We start from the raw sequence: 20,497 nt of genomic DNA on the forward strand, positions 1-20,497 counted from the left end.
CAACTGCTGGATTGGTTACTGAGGGGACCTTCCTGAACAGCTCACCTGAAGGAAATTCCCATCTGTTAGTCTCCATCTCAGCCCCTCACTTCTTTTCTCCATGGCCTTGTCATATTCTTGGTTATCATCTCTTGGTCCATCTCTTGTTTGGTTTCCTCTACTTAAGCTCCCCGGCCATTCACAGCCAGCACCTGACACCATGCCCAGGGCAAACACCGCACAACATAATTGTTAAATAAAGGCAGGAGAGAATAAACGTTCCACTGTTTAAGGTCTGCCCCTCTTCTTTGTAACTCAGATCCTTTCATCATGTCTCAAAATCATGTCTCCTAACACTTTGAGATCCCTGAGCTTTGGTTAAAGTTTAACCAGTGGGTCTCAACCTTCCTAATGCCTTGACCCCTTAATGCAGTTTCTCATGTGGTGGTGACCCCCCAACCATAAAATCATTTTCATTGCTACTTTATCACAGTCATTTTACTACTATTATGAATCAAGCCATCCCGTGAAAGGGTCATTGGTCATGACCCACAGGATGAGAACCGGTTAAACCATCTTAACATGTGACACCTCAGCATTAAGCAATAATTAAATCTAGAAGGACCCAAGAACTCCAGATGGACATCGACCTAAACTAAATTCTAGTCCTAGTTCTACCTCTGCAAGCCTGGAGAAGTCATGAATCCCCACTGCCATCAATTTCCTCGCCTTGAAAGAGGGGTGTGTGGATGCCAGCCACCACTCCTACGAATTGGGGTTTCTCTAAGTTGGATGACTTTAGTGAGCTGAAAATTCCCAGCTCCATGAGAGGGCATCAGAACCCTCTTGGATGGCTTGAGTTTGGCATAAAGGCTGGTGTATTAGCCTGCGTGGACTAGAGAAATGGATTTACAGACACTCACATGTGTTTAAGAGTTTTATATAAAAGAGCAATTGTATATTGAGAAACCATCCCAGCCCAGTCCAAATCAAGTCCATAAGTTCAATACTAGCCCATATGTCTGATACTAGTTCATAAATTCCTCTTTAGACTCACGTAGCCCATGCAATAAAGCTGAAGGCAGGAAGATCACAGGACCAATGGGTAGAAGGTCTTGTGGCTCCAGTGGTGGTAAAAGCATCTCAGTGCTGACAAGGGTCTCCATGTGACTCCTCCAGCTCTGAGACTCTGAACTGCCATCAGCCTGTCTCCATGTGGCTTGCCAACAAGAATGTCTCTCTGGGAGTGAGCCTGTGTCCCACCTCTAGAGAGCTATTTATCTTCATAGCACCTCCAAATGAGGTAATCAAGCTGCAATCTGATTGGCAGGCTAAACTGCACCCCTTCAAATTGACACCAGATTATATAGCTAACACATCTGGGTATCCAGTAGCCTTTCCTTCTGACAAGGTGGAGGGGCATCCAATTGAAATCCATTCATAAAATTGATATCACCTCACCCCTGTATTCTATGCAATCGTCTATCCAGGAAAGAAAACTACTCGTACTTCACCTTAGAGACGAAGATCAGCTAGGAAGCCAAAGATAGCATCTTCTTGACTCTCATATTGACTCTTCTCTGCACTACTTCCAAAATAAGCCCACACTCCAGGCAAACCGAGACCCCAACCATGCCCGCAACCTTCCCTGTTCATCCACACCCTCATGATCATCTTGCCGCCTCTTCCCAAATGTGCCTTCCTCTTCTGGGTGGATCTCCTTCCATCAGATCCTCTCTGATCTACACCATGACACAGCTTGCCAGTGGCCTTGCCAGCAACGCCCCTTCCTCCAGGCACCTTGCAGACTGGTCCTTGGAGAGGAAACGTTCTTGAAACTCCGGTAGCAATTATCTTCTCAGGTCAAGTCCATCTCCCAATGTGAGCGGCCGCCCCCCAAAGGGAGGAAACTCACTTTGCTTGTCCTCATTCCAGCTCCACACACATACAAGTTATTGTTGTTAAGTGCTGCCTAACAATGTGGACCCACAAGCGACAGAGTGAAGCAAGCCCTTGAGGTCTTCTAGGATGTAATCTTTTACTGGAGTAAACTGCCAGGTCCTCCCCCCGCAGGGCACTGGGTGGGTTCAAGCCACAAACCTTTTGGTTAGTGAGGAGCTAACCGTTATGCAACAAGAACTTCTTCGACAGACGTCAGACATAGAATACCGAAAACCAAAAGCGCCACCTTCTAGCTGATTCCGACGGAGTGACCCTGAGCAAAAGACGATAGAACATTGTACAGAAGCAGGCTGCTGCCTCTTCCTCTCAAGAGATATATTGTAAGTGCTCAGTTCACGCTAACTAGGTGGTTTCTGGATTCTGTCTTATTCTCTAGACGTACTGTGGAGCTCGATAGTAAACCCAAACAACCAAACTCTTTGCCATGGAGTCAATGCTGACTCATATTGACCCTACAGGGCAGGGTAGAACTTCCTGGGCGGATTTCCAAGACTGTATACGCTTTTTAAAAAATGATTATTAAATACTTTCATTGGGAGTTCCTACATCTCTTATCACAATCCATACATTCATCCATTGGGTCAAGCACATTTGCACATATGTTGCCATCATCATTTTCAATGCATTTTCTTTCCACTTGAGCCCTTTTCCCTCCCTCCCCGGCCCGTCCTCCCTCATGAACCCTTGATAAGTTATAGATTGATATTTTCATATCTTACTTCATCCTCTGTTCCCCTTCACCCACTTGTCCATTGTTTGTCCCCCTGGGAGGGGGTTATATGTTTATCCTTGTGATCAATTCCCACTTTCATCCCCCACCTTCCCCTAATACTCCTGGTATCTCTATTTTCATTGTTGGCCCTGAGGGGTTTATCTGTCTTGGAGTCCCTATGTTGTGGGCTCTTATCTGTAGCAGTGGACATGCTCTGGTCTAATCCAATTTGTAAGGTAGAATTGGGGTCATCATAGTGGGGGGAGGAAAGCATTAAAGAACTAGAGTGACTAGAGCAGCAGTTCTCAACCTGTGGGTCACGACCCCTTTGGAGGTTGAATGATCCTTTCACAGGGGTCACCTGATTCATGACAGTAGGAAAATGACAGTTATGCAGCAGCAATGAAAAATAATTTTATGATTGGGTGTCACCAGAACCTGAGGAACTGTATTAAAGGGTCACAGCATTAGGAAGGTTGAGAACCACTGAACTAGAGGAAAGTTGTGTGTTTCCACAAACACACAATGAGGAGACCATATACCCTTGCTGGGCATAGAAAGCCTCATCTTTCTCCGCTCTACGGTAAAGTCCCTCATTAACTTAGGCTGTTGGAAACAAGAGGGGGAGAGGGAGAGGAGGCCTTTGAAAGATTCAGCTCGTTAATCTGACTTCCAAATGCAAGATGCTTCATGGGCTCCTTTTGAACTCCTCTGTTTCTGACTTTTCCAGACAATGCAGCTGTGTTTTCGAGATTGTTTACTGAGCTACGTTATTGGAGAGGCATTTTTATGCGACTATGATATTGATCTTCCCATACCGCATTTGACCGCTCTTTTTTTCCCCCTACTCATGGAAAATGTTATCAACAAGAGAACAATGCCTTCATGGGATCCACGTTTAGGCTGATTAAAGGTTACATCCCTATGGAAAGTGTGACCATCTCTAAGACTATTTAAAACCAAGAGAGCTCATTTTTCAGGGAGACATTTCTAATGGGTGATCCTCCACTTTGAGCCATTATGCGTCCTAATATCCATTTTGCACTAAATTTCCTTACCATCCACGAGAATCATTTCGGAAGAGAGCCAAGCAGTAGCACGATGCAGGGTCTTTATTGTCTTGGAAATCACAAATCATGCTTTGGTTACTAAGGGGCCATGTCTCGTTGTGCTTGTTTGTTGTTCCCCATCCACCATCCAGCTAGCAGAACCCGATCTACCAGTGTTGATCAAGACCATGATCTTGTTGCTGACAGGTGGTGCAAAAGAGTGTAATTCACCAGGAGTCATTTCTACAGCTGTCTCCTTTGGCATGCTATGAAATAAATACAACTGGACACAGAGGTGGGACCACTGGTAACTCTGGAGGGCCAAATTAAAGTTTGTTCAGTCATTTAGAGGGCAACTGGCAACATTTGGAAAAGCTGAAGTAGTGCAGACTCTAGGAAGAGATTCTTCTTGTAGTTAAATGCCCTTGAGAAACTCACTTGCCACGTGTCCAAGGAAACAAATACAAAGCTATTCACTACACCACTATAATAACAGAAAGCAGGAGAGTGACCTAGATGTGCATCAGTAAGACAATAGATAAATATGTTGACATAGTCAAGCAATAGAATTTTATATGCATATTTAAACACGTAAACCCAAGGAATTATAACACACTTGTGGAAAGATTATCTTTCAATTCCACTTTTCCAGAAACTTTTGAAGTGGCCTTATAGATGAGAGCAGGGTCAAAAAGTGTTGCTACAAAATCATAGTTACCTCAATTAAACAAAAAGGTCAAAATCTGAAGGTATTGTTTCTGGACAAGTCCTGCATCTTGAACTGTGCACTTCAGAAGATATTGCCATCTCTCTAAAGCTTCCCAGAAGAACGTTAGCAGCCTATTCAATGTACACTCCCTGAAGGTGGCAGCTTAGCATCCTGGAGCGCCTCAGATTGTGTTCCTGTTGATGTCCTTTGAGTTTGGGGGGTGTAAGGAAGTCTGAAGGGGCAAAATCAGGCTGGCGAGTGGACAGGGTCAGGTTTTCAAATTAAACTCTCACAGGCCAGGCCTTGATACCCTCCATGAAAGAGCAGGGACCTTGCTTTGATGGGGAAGAGTTCCTCAGAGCAACTCGCCTGGATTTTTCTCACCATGCAGCTTTCCAGTTTTCTTAAAACTGCTTCATCATAAGCCCCACGACCATCCTGTGCCCTCTGAGAAAAGGTATCCAGCCTGCCCCCTTGGGTCCCCAAAAGACTCGCCATCACCCTCTGAGCTGACCCCTCGGCCCTGAATAAACTGGCCCAGCAGATCCCCTTGAAGGCTGCTGTTGCAGTGGATTTTTCCTTATGACCTCTACCAGGACAATGGCCAAGGGGCATTATTGAGAAAGCTTGGCTGTGGCTATCTATGTATCCCAGAGACATGTTGAAAGGAGTTTTCTCTAGAAGTCAGTGCACATACGAATTGGAGTCCTAGTAGCAACACTTTTTCACTTAGCCTCACAGAGTGAAAATGAATGGGCCAACGCTTATATCCATGTGGACAAACCCTCAAACCAATGCGGATGCCTCCTGACCTAGAAACTGAAAGGATTCCTATAATAGAACTCCTGATGGCGTAGCGGTTTTGTGTGGAGCTACTTTCGACTCCTGCAAACAGTTATGATCTCAGAAACTCCCCAGGAAGTTCTACCCTGCCCTATCAGGTCGGCATGAGTCAGAACTGACTCGGGGCAGTGAGTTTGGTTTGATATTTACATTTAATTTCCAAATGTAAAACAATATTTTTTAACTGTTGAGCTCAATGCCATCTCATTGAATCTGACTCATCGTGACCTTATAGGACAGGGTAGAACTGCCCCCTGTCAGTTTCTGAGACTGTAAATCTTTACAGGAGTAGAAAACCTCATCTTTCTCCCAAGGAGGACTTGGTGGTTTTGAACTGATGACCTTGTGGTTTTCAGCCCAATGAGTAACCCACTAAGACACCAGGGTTTGTTTGATAATACATTGCATATTGTCTTTTCAACCAAGATAGCAGCTTCTTGGGGATAGGGGGAAAACCAATATGAGAAAGGTACAGGGGCTTTGTTATATGTACAATCACTAACGATCTATGGATATTTTTAATGTTATCTCCTTGCCTTTATTATTGCACTTAAACTATTTCCTAATCAAATGCTACATGTGTTAGTTACCAGCAAATGACTTCATGTGAATTCATACTTCTGCAAGTAAAGAGCAATCATTTGTCATGGGCCATCTACCACATCTTTGGTCACACACTAGCATCACTCCCTTGATTAAAGCCCTCCTCTCTGGACTAATATGTTAAGAAGCCTTTTATGGTGCCCTGAGAGTTTCTTCCCGGCGCAGTCATGCCTGGAAGCCCTGCAACTCATTGCTTTCAACGCATTGCTTGTCTGGCTGGCTAATTTAGATCCTTAGCTACCTGGGCAGGCACTGGGTCTGTGCAGCCCAAGACTCTGTAGAGCAGAGCCCCATCTGTGACTAATTGGTGATTCAGACAGCCGCTAACTCCTTGTGCAGTTTGACAAGAAGTATATAAACTTTGCCCCTCCAAATGAGCAAGTGTCACATTGAAGTATTTACACTGCTGGCGCCCCAGAAGAGTCTCTACAGAAAGAGGTGGAAGCAAGCCGGCCTGTCATCATGTCAACATGGCCTTGCTGCCTGGCTCATGTGCAGGTTGCTTAACCTTGCTGGGACTCTGATTTCTCCTCCTGCCAAAACGATGCTGTTAACATTTGACACCAAACTATCTCTTGGTGATTATACAAGGGATTGTGAAATAATTTCCACAAAGTAATTAGGGGTCCTTGCAAGGAAGACTCTAAGTAATTGATGCCAAAGCAATATAACCCCAATAAGCATTCCTCACCATTAATTCGGTGATCCACATACAAACTCTCGTACACACCATGCATATACAACTCAAAACTGCCTTCTCAAGATGTCACTAAAATGCAAATTTAACAAGATCAATTAGTGCTGAACATTGACTATTGGGATTATGAGGGGATACTGCCCCCACCACATTCACAACAACAACTTTTTTTTCGCCCCAAACTATGTATTTAATTTTTTTTTTACAAAACAACCCTATTTCCTTCAAAGTACTCTCTGTTACACTTAATACATTTGTCAAATCTACGATTCCATACTTAGAAACATTTTTTAAACTCCTCTGTTTGGATGGCTGACAGCACCACTCACATTTTTTTGTTGTTGTTGCTTTTTACCTCTTTTATGTCATCAAATTGCTGCCCTTGCTTGTCTCTCTTCATTCACAGAAACAAAACGAAGTCACATGGAGCAAGGTGAGGTGAGTAAGGTGTATGAGGCAAGTGAGGCATGCTGTGTTTTGCCAAAACCTGTCCCACTGAGATGGCTGCATGATCAGGTGCATTGTCGTGGTGGCAAAACCAGTTCCCTGCCTGCCACAAACCAGGTCTTTTTGTCACACACTGTTATACTATCTTTTCAGAACTTCTACATAGAAAGCTTGATTAACAGTCTGACCTCGTGGAACAAACTCCAAATGCTCTACAAGTCGACATTTTTGGCCATTTGGGAAGGTGACAGATGTCCAGAATGAAGTTTGTCATCAACTGACATTTTACCTTTTCAAAACAAGGGAGCCATTCGTACACATGAGTTTTTCCCACAGCGCTGGCCTTGTAAGATGTTTTCAACATCACAACCGTTGTTGGAAACAAAATTTCTCAGCCACGCATTGTTCTCGTAAATCAGCCATCACCAAAAATGAGGTTTGAGCAAAATGGGTTTTTCAAAAAAATTCACTGAGACCAGACAGAACCTTCCCAGGCGATGCCACTGGGTGCACTAACTCAGAACAAGTTGCTCAGTGCTCACCTAGTGGGAAAAATGCATACTACAAAAGCTCTGCCCAGGGGAGCTTTTTTTTTTTTTTTTCCATTTTGGAGGGGATACCCCTCTTATTCATGTGATCCTGTTCATTGTATAGAATTCATTTGGGTTTGCTACTTAAAACAACATGCAGCTTACAGAGACCTGGAAAAGAAACCTGACCCTTTCTAAATATCTTATTAGTGACCGAGAAAAGGTAAAAGATTATGTGTTGACTTTAGGATCTTCCTAATGCAAGAGAATTGCACAGTGCCGTTGGCCTAAATTGACCCCAAACAGTGACTTGCGGACTATGCTACCTCTCCTTCCTACCAAGAGGGAGATGCTGGAGGCAAGCAGATTACATTTGTTGTTGACAAGAAGGAGCAACAATCAGGAAGAGAAACTTCATTCATCTGCCAGAGACCTTGCAATGAAACAGAGAAACTAGATCTACATTGTGCCAGGTGGGAAATACCACAAACAAACATGGGTAAACTTTGGTTTCATATTTATTGCATTAGCGTTGAACGAAAAAACCCAAACAACGGCTGTTACATCTATTCTGACTCACAATGACCCCATAAGGCAGAGTAGAACTATCCCATATGGCTTCCCAAGGCCAATGTTTTTATGGAGCAGATGGCTACATCTTTGCAGCAGGTGGGTTGCAACCACTGACCTTGAAGTTCGAAACCAAGGGCTTAGCCAGTGTGACACCAGCACTCCTTTCACTTGTGCAGAAGGTTATAATAAAATTATGAGACCTAAGTTTGACCAAGGAAGAAACAACCTACCTTCTACCTGATGTTCTTAATCCTCACTGTGTGAGAGAATCACCCAGGAAGTGGGAAAATGTAGGTGCTCAGACTCCCAGGATTTCCTGTGCTGTCAGAACTCATGTACCTGTTTGTAAATCGCAGAAGCAATTCGAGTGGGCCATGAATAAGTCCCACTATGTAATCACTGGGACTACAGAGGTACCTTAGCAAACAGCAGAAACATCTCTCCGATCCAGGCGTGGATGGTGTGATCTGTAACTGGCAGCTTCACCATCACGAGGGAGTTTGTTAGAGATGCAGGGGGTCTGACCCCACCCTAGAACTCCTGAGTATGAATCAGCACGTGCCCAGGGTCCCCAGGAGATTCAAATGGGCAATAAATTCTGAGATGCCGAAGCGCTGCTCCAAGGAGCTTCCTTATATATTTTGAGAGCCTTTCTTGGAGTCAGCACTTTAAAAATCATAAGCAGTTAAAGAATTAGTACTCCATCGGTCAAGGACGCCTTTTGCCTGAGGAATGCAGAGCCCTGAAATAATCTGGGCATTCTCCAATTCAATTTCCAAATCGCCCAGAGCGTTCTCCTTAACAACAAGCTGGGCCTCGTATCTGTTGAAAGCATAATTCTGTAAATGTGACTCTGTCAAAGTGGTCTTGTGAGCTCCTGGTTCCTCTGTATTTGAGCTTGGGCAGCACTTTGGTGAATCTTGGCAAGGAACTGTCCAATCCCGGTTCCGTTCCTTCAATAAACCCTACCTTTTATTTAAACAAACAAACAAAATGGAAGCCTCCATGACAGTCCAGAGCCCTGGTGGCATAGTGGGTTATGCATTGGAGTGCTAATTGCAAGGTTACCAGTTCGAAACCATCAGCTACTGTTCAGGAGAAAGACGAGGCTTTCTACTGCTGTAAAAGTTACAGACTTAGAGACCCACAGGGGCAGTTCTACCCTGTCCTATTGGATCCACATGAGTCGGGATCAAGTGGATGGCAGTGAGTGACATGTATGGTTTACTCAATGAGTGGAATGCAAAAATGGAACATGGCCTATGGGTCCTGCTTACTGTCATGCATGCCCCCCTTCTTGTCCTCCGTAAAATTTGAACATTCAGCTTTACTATTAGATTGCAGGCACACCACACCCTTCACACCTCAGAGGTCCAGCTGGCCTCCTCAGCTAGACTCCAAGCTCCACGAGGACAGGAAGAGTTAAGGGTTGGATTATCTGCTATCAAAATACATTGGAATCCTGACCGCGATGCCAGTGGATGTAATGTAATGTAATCCCACTCATAATGCAATCTAATGCGATGTAATGAGGCCAGACCAGTGCAAACCAAAACACCAAATTCACTGCCTTCAAGTTGATTGTGATTCATAGCGACGCCAGAGAACAGGGTAGGACTGTCCCTGTGGGCTTCGGACACTGCCACTCTTTAAAGAAGTGGAAAGCAGTCTGTCTCCCGTGGAGCTGCTGGTGGTTTCAAACTTCGGACCCTGCAAATCACAGCCCAAGGAGGAAACATTACACCACCAGGACTCCTTAAGCGGGAACTGCCACGGCTGCAGTTTTAGGTGAACAGGAAGGAAAACTCTGAAAAAGGAGGCTGAGATCATAATTAAAGAGTTTAAGGGTCCATAGAGAAAGTGTTGATTGGAAGTCTATTTTGCAGTGTGTGAAGGTTAGTCAAAAAGTACTGCTCTAAAACATCACTCAAACCTTCCTGGAACAAAAATTTTGAAATGTGACATGACTTTCATCTCTCTAGCTTCTCCCAGCCAGGAAAAAGACCAGACTTTTACTCAGGAAAGAGTCCAGTCTTGGAAGCTCACAGGAGCCGATCTGCCCTGCCAAAGGGTGGCTCTGAGTTGAGTTGGCATTGACTGAAGGGCAGGGAGCTTGAGTTTGAGCCCCGCCCCGAAGAATTCTGCGCTCTTCAATTCACCCTGTTAAAGGGTCAGTTGTGAGATCCTCTGGGATTCAAATGGTTTTCCTTTTAAATGTTGTTTGAGTTTAGGGAACAAAGTCTAATGGAGCAAGATCAGGGCTGAAGGGGGATGGGATAAAGCTTCACAACAAATTCATATAGGGCAGCTCTTGCTACCTTCGAAAAAATGAGCAGGTGTGTTGCTCTGATGGGAAACAAATCCTAAGCACAGCTTCCCTGGCCTGTTTCTCAGCAAGGAAGTGTTTCCACTTTCTCAAAGCTGTTTCGTAATAAGTACTGTGATCCTCCTGTGTCCTCTGAAAAAAAAATGTATCCAGACCAAACCGTCATCAGAACCTTCTGAGCCGACTCCTCAGCCTGGCATGGAATCCAGCAAATCCCTTTTGGAGCCACTGTCTTAATTGGTTCTTTTTGTCAAGGCCCCCTAAGAAGGCTCAGACAAGCCTATTACTGAGATAACTTGTCTGCAGCCATCTACAGATCACAGAGACATGTTTAAATACACACGGAATAAACCTGTGCATATAAGAAGTGAAATCCTACTAACAAAATATCAATAATAAAGTTGTGCGACCATAAGACTTTTCTGTCCTTTAAATTAACCTGCTTGTGACAGTATTAACCAAAATAGAGCCCATATTTGCTGTGTACCAGTTTGCTTAGGGCAGGGTTTCCACATTCTCTCTGCTCAAAATCTGTTTCTTACCAGGAATACTGTTGGCAATTAGGTGGATTAATTATTCTTTGTTCAATACAGTCCTATCCATCGCTGGACTCTGTGGATCTCTGATCTGTTCCACTTACTGTCAGCACTCACCCCTGGTCATTAGCACAAGTAAAGATATGAGCATATGCCCTGATATTTCCAAATATCCTGGGTGACAACCACTGTAGGAATAAAGAAAGTGCAGAGCTGATAGAGATATGGAAACAACAATATAGAGAGCAGTTTCACTTTGCTAAGCAACTGCTCGCGCACAAACGTGCGTGTGCGCGCGCGCGCACACACACACACACACACACACACACCACCCCATGCCACTCCCGGGTTAGAAGTTGTACATATGTCTGAGGCCGTTGAGAGAAAGTCAATGCTCAATTAAGCAGTGCTTGATAAAAAGTAAATTTAATTACTAGGTCACTTAGGTATTTGGATCACTTTGATATGCGTATTTGGATCACTTTGATATGCTCGTCTAAATTGACTAATGTTTTGGCTATCATTAAAATTTTAAATCAAATGAGTAAATATACTGCTAATGAAAACTTACTTTTTTCAGGAAAAAGAAAATCAAAGAGTGGAATTAGTGACCAAAAGGTGATTTCTCGCCCTAAGTTACGCACATTGAAAAGTCAAGGCCCTGAGCTATTGAAGTCTCAATTGGTCTTTACTGGCTGGCTTTGACGAGAGTTTTGGCCTGTGTCGATCTCCTCCAAATACTTTTTGTTTGTTTGTTCCCAATTCGCTAGCTCTGTCCTGCATGTTGATGAAGTGCCTGCAGTTTTTCCAGGAGCCCTGGTGGTGCCGTGGGCTACTTGCTGAGCTACTAACCAGGTCAGCCATTGGAAAGCACCAGCTCCCCCATTGGAGAAAAAGTAGGCTTTCTACTCTGCTAAAGAGTTCCTATTCTGGTCCTGGTCTCACCTCTTTAATTCTGTGAGACCTGTGTATGTGCACTTGTATAACGAAGGTAATTTGATGCATGCAATCCAATATAGAGAAACTCTTGAGAATAAGTAATGGGAGTAATGTCTCCCTGAGGGTATGGGACGGTGTGGGAGTGGGGGGAATCAATAGCAACCATGACTGTAGGAACCCACGCGAGGGGAACAAATAACAGAATTGCAGGTGAATGGATATATTACATTGTATAAGATATGACAAAAATAACAATAACAATATATACTATAATAATAAGGGCTCCTGGGTGAATAATATATAATATAATAATGGGGAGGGAGGGGGGAAAGGGAGCTGATATCAAAGAGTTCAAGAAGGAAAATGTATTGAAAATGAGAGTGGTAGCAATTATACAATTATGCTTGATCTGACTGTTATGCTATATTTAAGAGCTCCCAGAAAGATGATAGATAGATAGATAGATAGATAGATAGATAGATAGATAGATAGATAGATAGATAGAGTAAATGAGTGACAGTCTGGGTACCCTCTGGAGCAGGAGCAGTTCCACTCCATCGTATAGGATCACTATGACTCAGACACAACTTGATGGCCATGAGTTTTAGTAGCTTTTTGCATTCTTTAATAATCTTGAAGGGAATTCTTTTCTCCAGATTTTGTTCTAAATGATAAGTGCACTCTTTTTTCTTTCTACTGCCCATATAAAGATATGTATTTAAAGAAACAATCCCAAATGAGGAAATGCATAAACAGCTAACATGTTTTTTTTCCTTTTCTGCCAATTTTGTTAATGTTTTGGCTAGTAGGTGGGTTTCCTCCCAGCAGTTAAGAAGCCATGTAGCCCTCTTCTCATTCATGGGATGATAGAACGAGTAGAGAAACACTGGGGAATAGAGCAGGCAGACCCAGAAGTCTACACATGAAGACACAGGCTGCAAGCAGGGCCACATAACTCTTCCAGTCTCAAACTTTTGCTAGGAAAGGGTGGGGTCAAACTCTATTCGAATCTTCTGAATGTCTGTCTTGCCACAGCTCATCCAGTTGAGAAATGTACACACAAAAACACAGAGAGGCAGAAACAAAGAGGTGATATACCGCCTTTCCTGCTTTATAGATGTCTAGGTAAACTTCTGTTAAATGTCAATCCATTGTTTTATTCACTCACACACTTCCTTCTCTCTGGTTTCTAACTGACACATCTTACTCTTTTTTCTGCTAACCAACCAGAGGTTCTTGACTTCTGCTCTCTGTACCTTCCCTAGAAAGATCTTTCTGTGCCTTTCTCCTGCATTTCCTGCTGGTCCACTCATTGGAATGCCTTTCCCCTGAAGACTTCCCATGTCTCCATCTGACCAATCACTTCCCTTTAGCCTGGGTAGTCTGTCCCCTTCGCTTTCAATGAAACCTACTTCCCCACACAGGTCACAATTCCCTTCAGTGGCTAAATATGATTCCTAGTCATGGACACCTTCTTAATGCCTCTTTGTCAAAAGGTGTTATTTTAAAGATTACCATCTGCCCATGGGGATTATTGAGCATACTCTTCCCTAAAATGATAATGTTGTCTCTAAGTGGACCAGGGACATATGTAAACTGTAGATGGAGGAATGGATGTTGAGCCTACATTTAATCATACGCTGTAATCTAAGATAATTAGTTCTTATGATCTAGATGTTACCAATACTTCAAAATAGTTCCCTGAAGTTATGAACACTAAAACAAAGTGTAGTGATGAAATAAGTTAGTGCCTCGCTATCAGAAAGAATGGCATCTGGGATCTTAAAGACTTGTCTTTGAAGCAAGCAGCCATCTAAGTAAGGTGAATGCTATGCTATGTCTGCACACAAGCCAGTATGATAACATAATTATTAATAATAAAATCCAAGGCTGGGGGGGAGATTATATTCAGAGCTTAAATTGTAAACACCTGCTTACAGAAGACTATGGATAACAATGCAGGACCCACATCCATTCACAGAGCCCTCAGGTGGGACTTGTCAATCTCATGCTGAGCAAACCATCAGTGGAGCTGGTTTATATGAAGAATGTGGCAACAGGATGGGAGGAAGGCTTATTAAAAATCGGTGGTATGCAGAGGATACAACTTTGCTTGCTGAAAGTGAGGAGGACTTGAAGCACTTTACTGATGAAGATCAAGAATTGTAGCCTTCAAATATAGATCACAATTCAATGTAAGGAAGACCAAAGTCCTCACAATCGGGCCAATAGCTAGCATCATGATAAATGGATCAGAGGTTGAAGTTGTTGAGGGATTTGTCTTACTTGGATCCACAATCAATCTCAGGGAAGCAGCAGTCAAGAGGTCACAGACATTGCATCAGGTAAAAGTGCTGCACAAGACCTCTTCAGAGTATTGAAGAGCAATACTTCGAAGACTAAGGCATTCCTAAATCAAGTCCTGGTGTTCTCCATTGCATCATATGCATGTGAAAGGGATCTGGACGAAGGAAGACTGTGGAATAGTTACCTTTGACTTGTGGTACTGGAGAAGAATATTGGAAGCACCACAGATGATTGAAAGGACACACCGATCTGTACTGGACGAAGGAAGGAAGGCCAGAGCGCTCTGTAGCGTCAAGGATGGCTAGACTGCAACTTACATTATTGTCAGGAGACACCAGTCCCTGGAGAAGGACACAACGAATAGTAAAGTGGAGGATGGTGGGAAAGAGGAAGACTGACACAGTGGCTGCAACAATGGGCTCCAACATAGGCACAATTTGGGGAATGGCATAGGACCCCACATTATTTCGTTCTGTTGTGCATAGGGTCCTTATGGATTGGAGGCACCAAACAAGTGAACTAAGTCCTCATTGAATTCCCTAGTCCATGACCTATTACATGCACAATCTTGACCCCAGACAGAGTGCATCAGAATGTGGAATTACAAAAGCAAACAAATAAATTCACTGCCATCAAATTGGTTCTGACTGGTAACAGTTAGGGTAACATTGAACATCCTACCATTTTGTTGTTGTTGTTTTTAACCCATTTTCAACTGGTGCTAGTTTTAATTACATTCTGTCTATTTTCTATTGAAGTTCTTCTGTGTTTTATTCTGGTTGCTGGTCTCTTTATTATTGCTGGCTTCTTTATTGTTGTTTTGTGTTTTTTTACTTGAATGATATTCTTTACATAAAATTCAGCATAGGTAAATCTATAGAGACAGCAACTAGATTAATAGTTTCTTAGAGTTAAGACAGGGAAGGTTAATAGTAATAGGATACAAGAATGAGAAAAATCTTCTAGAACTTATTGGGGTGATGAATACACAACTTTCCCTAATATACTTAAATATCAAATTTTGATACATTAATTATGTCAATAAAAGTGTTAAAAATAAAATTTAGAGGATGTTTGATTTTTGTTAAAATGTTCCTTTAAAAATGATATGTAATTGATATAGAAATTTTGTTGGTTTAATATTATTTATATAATATGATAAGCAAGTATTAATAAAACAAGAACTCCAAGTCACTACTCTCACTTTTAAAAGAATTTTACCCAATTGAAACACTGCAGAGCTGCACGAGCTTGGACTAGGATCTCAGGCCATAGAAGTAAATAGCACTGAAGGGTCTCTAGCCGCTTCCCCAGTCTCTACACACTACATGGAATTTGCCTCCCTCAAGTTGAGACAATACAAGAACTCTTCATTCAGACACTTTAATCACCCCTGGGAGTCAAAATGTGTCGCCCTGAGGTGAAAACCCCCGGCCTCAGGAAAGCAAATGTAACCTCCCTCTGTGTGAAATCACATCCATGGGGGGCAACTGGACCGCTCTCTGTTGCTGGTGAAAAGGCACATCCTATGGCCTAGCAGTCACACTCCGAGCCGAAGGAAAACGCCATTGAAAATTGTGCACACGAGTGCTCCCAGCAGCTTTATTGGGGAAAATAAAAGCTGGACATGGTCTAAATGCCCTTTAGTGGATAAGTGCTGATCAGGCTGTAGTGCAGCCATTCCGTGGAAGACAACTCAGAAAGGTAAAGGCATAAACTATTGATAAACTATTGATACATGCAACAACTTGGATGGCATCCGCAGGCTTGCGGAGTGAAAGAAGTAATCTCAGAAAGGCATGTACTGCATGATCTAATGTAGTTGACATGTTTGAGAAGACTGTTGTGATAGAAGACAGATCAGTGCTTCCCAAGGATCATGTGTGACATGGTAGAATGACTACTTTATCCTGCTCTGCCTGAGACTTTCCTGCTTGTATCACCAGCAAAGTGCCACGTTGCCAGATACCCCCAGGCCCCAGCAAACCAGCTGGCTGATTGCCATTGCTGAGGATTCAACTACAGAAGCGATAGCAAGAGGAATTTTTGAAGATGATGAAATTGTTCCTAGAACTACACACCAAAGGGAAAAATCATAATGTTACTGGATGGAAGTTTAAACATAAGAATTGATAACCATTTAAATAACATTTTTAATTAGAAAAGAGTTGCAGAGATTAACTATGGATGGGGAGATTAAAAGGGAAGCTAGCTTTGGGCTTTCGTGTCTCAGAATCTCCAGTCCTAGGGTCTCAGAGTCTTGCGGCTCTTCAGCTATTCAATTGGAAGAAAGACAGAGTTTTCTGATCCTTCTTAGGCCTTCTTTGACTTTCTGGGAGGTCTTGGGTGAGTCCCTACAAGCAGAATAATGTCTCAAAGTATCGTGTCAATTTGTCAAAATCAGCAGAAGTTAAATCTGTTTCTGAGATTTGGCACTGATAAGAATCTGAAAGACTAGCCTCCTTCTACACTGGGTAGGAGGACCCTGGATGTAATAGCTGGCACTCAGTTACGACTGGAAAGGTCTCCCGGGGACAAAAGGCCTAGAGGTCTGTTCCCCTAAAGAATAAAAAAAGATTAAACTAAAACAAAACAACAAAAAAAGCCAAACCTATTAACGTGGGGTTCATTCGCACACAGCTAGACCGTTGGAGCCCCTAGAGGGCACAGTTGCTGTCACTTGGGATCTCTGTGAGTCAGAATCCAATCCACAGCTCGCAGTCAACTAAGCATGGAACTAGGTACCCACGTTGTCAGGGCCCGGGGGCATGCTGCCAAAAGAAGCCTTGCACAATGGGGGAGAGTGGAATCGAGAGGCAGGGACTTCCATACCCACTTGGTTGGCACGTGAACGGAAAACCATTCAATGGCAAGAGACAAGACGCACTTCGCTTCAACCTCTAGATTTCTCTGTGTTGCCCTTAATCTACTAATAGACTGGTTCTCTTTCCAGTCTATTGAAGGAATTGCCTGGTGCACCCAGGCTGCAGGACTCTGAATGGGCATTCAATTGTGTGCATGGCCCACATTGGCCTCTGGCTTCTCTTGTCTCCCTGGTGCTGGAGAGAGGGAGGGGCTCAAGACAACAAGAGTGACCCCTTGACATCTTAAAAATCCACTGCCAGGGAATCGATTCCAACTCAGCACCACCTGCCCCCCAGGCTTTGCAAGACTGTCCTCTTTATGGAATCAGGCTGCCTCATCTTTCTCCAGAGAAGTGTCTGGTGGATTGGAACTGCTAACCTTGTGGCTAACAGCTAAGCACTTAACCAACTGCACCACCAGGATTCTCCTTTGGCACGTTCAAGGAACTGTGAAAGAAGATGGGGATTCTCAGGACAGCAACATAGTCCCTTCTGAGGGAGCTCTTGCATGAGACATGCTGAAATCCTGCCATGACATTTCCCCACGCCCCTGCCATAATGTAGCCGTGAGCTTTCAAGATTCTGCCTCTGCAAAGCTTGGTGCATGAAACAGAATCACTGTGGGTTACCTGATCAGCTGCAAGTGGGAGGCAGCAAGCTGTGAATTTAGAGTCAGAACTCTGAAATTCAAGGCTGGTTCAGCCATGACCTTGGATAAGTCAGCCCGTTGGCCTCAAGGCAAAAAGAGAGAACAATAGCACCTTATATTTACCAAAGAGGCACAGCAGAGATTCAAGGAAAATGTCTCACAGTGCTTGAAAAGGCACTTTGGGGTGGATTTTTAGGGTTATTATTTTAGTGTTGCTGCTGGGAGTGTGAAAATAGCCAAAAGAGGAGAGAAGGGAGGGAGACTCACAGTACAAATGGACTAAGACTTTGCAAGTCTGGACGAGGCTGAGCTCCACCGAGTCCTGGTGCTGGTGGGTACAATGCATGGAACATTGGAGAGAGAAGCCGCTCAGGCCTCCAAGTCTCCATTTCCCAGAGTTTGAAATAGAAATCTTAGGAGTGGGAATAAGATGGAATGAGATCCAGCACATTCTTATTCTAGGATTCTATTGTTCCTGCCAATTTAAGCATATTTGAAGTTCCCAGTTCCGGGGTGAGAACAATATTGAAATGGGCTGTGCTGTGCAGTCCACGGGACCTCAAAGGAGCTTCTGGAATCTACTGCCTCGTTGTTTCCTCAAGGAAAGAGCCTGCCTTAAGGACCTCAACACGGAGCCAACATAGTCCCTGGGCTTAGACTGAGCTCAAAGCCTGCTGTCACAAATGCACACCCAAGACAGTCGCTGGTGTTGTCTGTCCTCAAGGACGACAGATTCGTCCCCCGCCCCCGCCCCTCTGGTTTCTAGCCCACCCTGCATCTCCCTGGGCACTTCTGCTATGAAAAGACCCCACCAACCCAAGTTTCCATTTGGGATGACCAATGGTGATCCATGTGAAAAACGCCCCATCTCACAATTTATTCATCACTATCACACCCACCTTCCTTCTGATTGTTGGGCTGAGCAAAATAGATGCCGCTGCTCTTTAAAGGTAGACAATCTCACAGCCTGTATGATACCCAACTATGCAAATATGACCAAGATATAATTGCTGTGAGAACCCGTAACGTTGGATTCCATGACTTTTGTGCATTTAAATCTTCTACCACAATGTTGCATTAACGAAGGGCCTCTTTGTTTTGCACTGAATTTATACCTAATGTGATTCCATGTCACATGCCTTGCAGATGCAGATTAGCCAGCTATCATGTTCCTGATGCAAAAACTGCTTTTGGTAAATCATATGAAAATGTTTCATAGAGAACACCAAAAAAAGTGTCGAAATATGGCAATTGCTCTTTCCAAATGGAATGTTTGAATTTCTTTTCTCTACCACACCCTCCAAATCATTCATGACGCCTGAGAGGAAATAAATAATATGCTCGTGCCATTTTGCTACAGACTAGGCCCAGCGTTAGACTGATTTTAACTATCATCTTTCCAGACTGGTGGTTACCCCTGTGGACAAAGTAGCAAAATGCAACATTTAGATGGTTAGAAACATTTCCTTTTCTCCCTTGTGGATAAGGGAGTAACTACACAGCACTCTTCTCAATGATATCAGATTTGGATTTCTCACATTACAAATATCCATGTACCTACCTGCCCTCTCCCTCTCTCATATATATATATATATATATATATACCATAATTAGATAAAACTGTAATTAAATAACTTTTCAATGTTGCAGCATATGAATGCTTTGTGGCCCCAGAGAGAGGTAGAGCGAGGTAGTGCACGAAAGGGTTCCTGACGAGAATGAAAGCTTGAGAATGTTGCCTATTTTCACATAATAGTTTCCCAAGTTCTTTAAGCAGAGTGAAAACCACAACAAAATCTGCTGGGCTGTGAGAATGAACTGTTTTAGATCTCACGCACAGGATAATTAAGATGGATGCGAACACAATTATGCAGATTAATATAATTAGGAGGAGATACAGTAGTCAGATATCCAAAATATATTCTAAGAATCACCAAGAAGAGCAAGGTAGAGTGTAAAGCAACACTCTTTTTCTTTTTTTTTAAAAGGCTGAGTGGTCTTCCCGGGAATTAATTGAGCTGTATCAGGGGAGAGGGGGGTGGGGGTGGGTTATTTGAAAGGCTAGAGGAAAAGATGGATAAATGGGGCTGGAAGAATATAGTTTGTTTTGAAAATCACTAAAAGCAAAACTAAGCAGTTTCTCCAATTTACAAAATACTTTGAGAACAAAGCATAAATCACCCTGTTACTTCTTTTTCTAAAAAGAAAGTGTATGTAACAGATGTTGCAGATATCCTGTAGTTGAAACTCGCTCTAGGTAGCAAAAGGGCTGGGCTAAAATGCACCGAAGACCATTTCTTTCCACATATGGCCCTGTTCCATCTCCTCCTCCGGGCATTCCTTTGGGGTTTATGTCTGGGTGTGCTGAGAAAAGGACTTATGTGAAGTGCAGGCGGAGGCCAAAAAGAGCCTGCCAGCAGACAGGGTCTAAAGAGCCTTCCTTTAGTGACATGTAACTATTAAGTAGAGATCATTAGCTAGCCATTGGCTTCTTTCATAGGCATTAATATATTAGAACACCGCTTTGTCTCGACAAAAGCAAAGTGTTTGAATATGCTGGACGATAATGTGGCGTGCCTTGTAGGATTGCCCATTGCACATCGACCTCACTTCGACTTGATCCCTGGATGATGGGGTAGGATGGGGATAAGGCTGTGAAGCTATTTAATAATAATTCTACTTGAATAGCATATTTTCCAGTTTCATCATTTCCCCAGTCTACCTTGAGCTTTCATCAACGTTAAGTGTTTTTTAATATATATAATAGTTTTC

This window comes from Tenrec ecaudatus, chromosome 11 (assembly GCF_050624435.1).
Source record: "Tenrec ecaudatus isolate mTenEca1 chromosome 11, mTenEca1.hap1, whole genome shotgun sequence".
Taxonomy (NCBI): domain Eukaryota; kingdom Metazoa; phylum Chordata; class Mammalia; order Afrosoricida; family Tenrecidae; genus Tenrec; species Tenrec ecaudatus.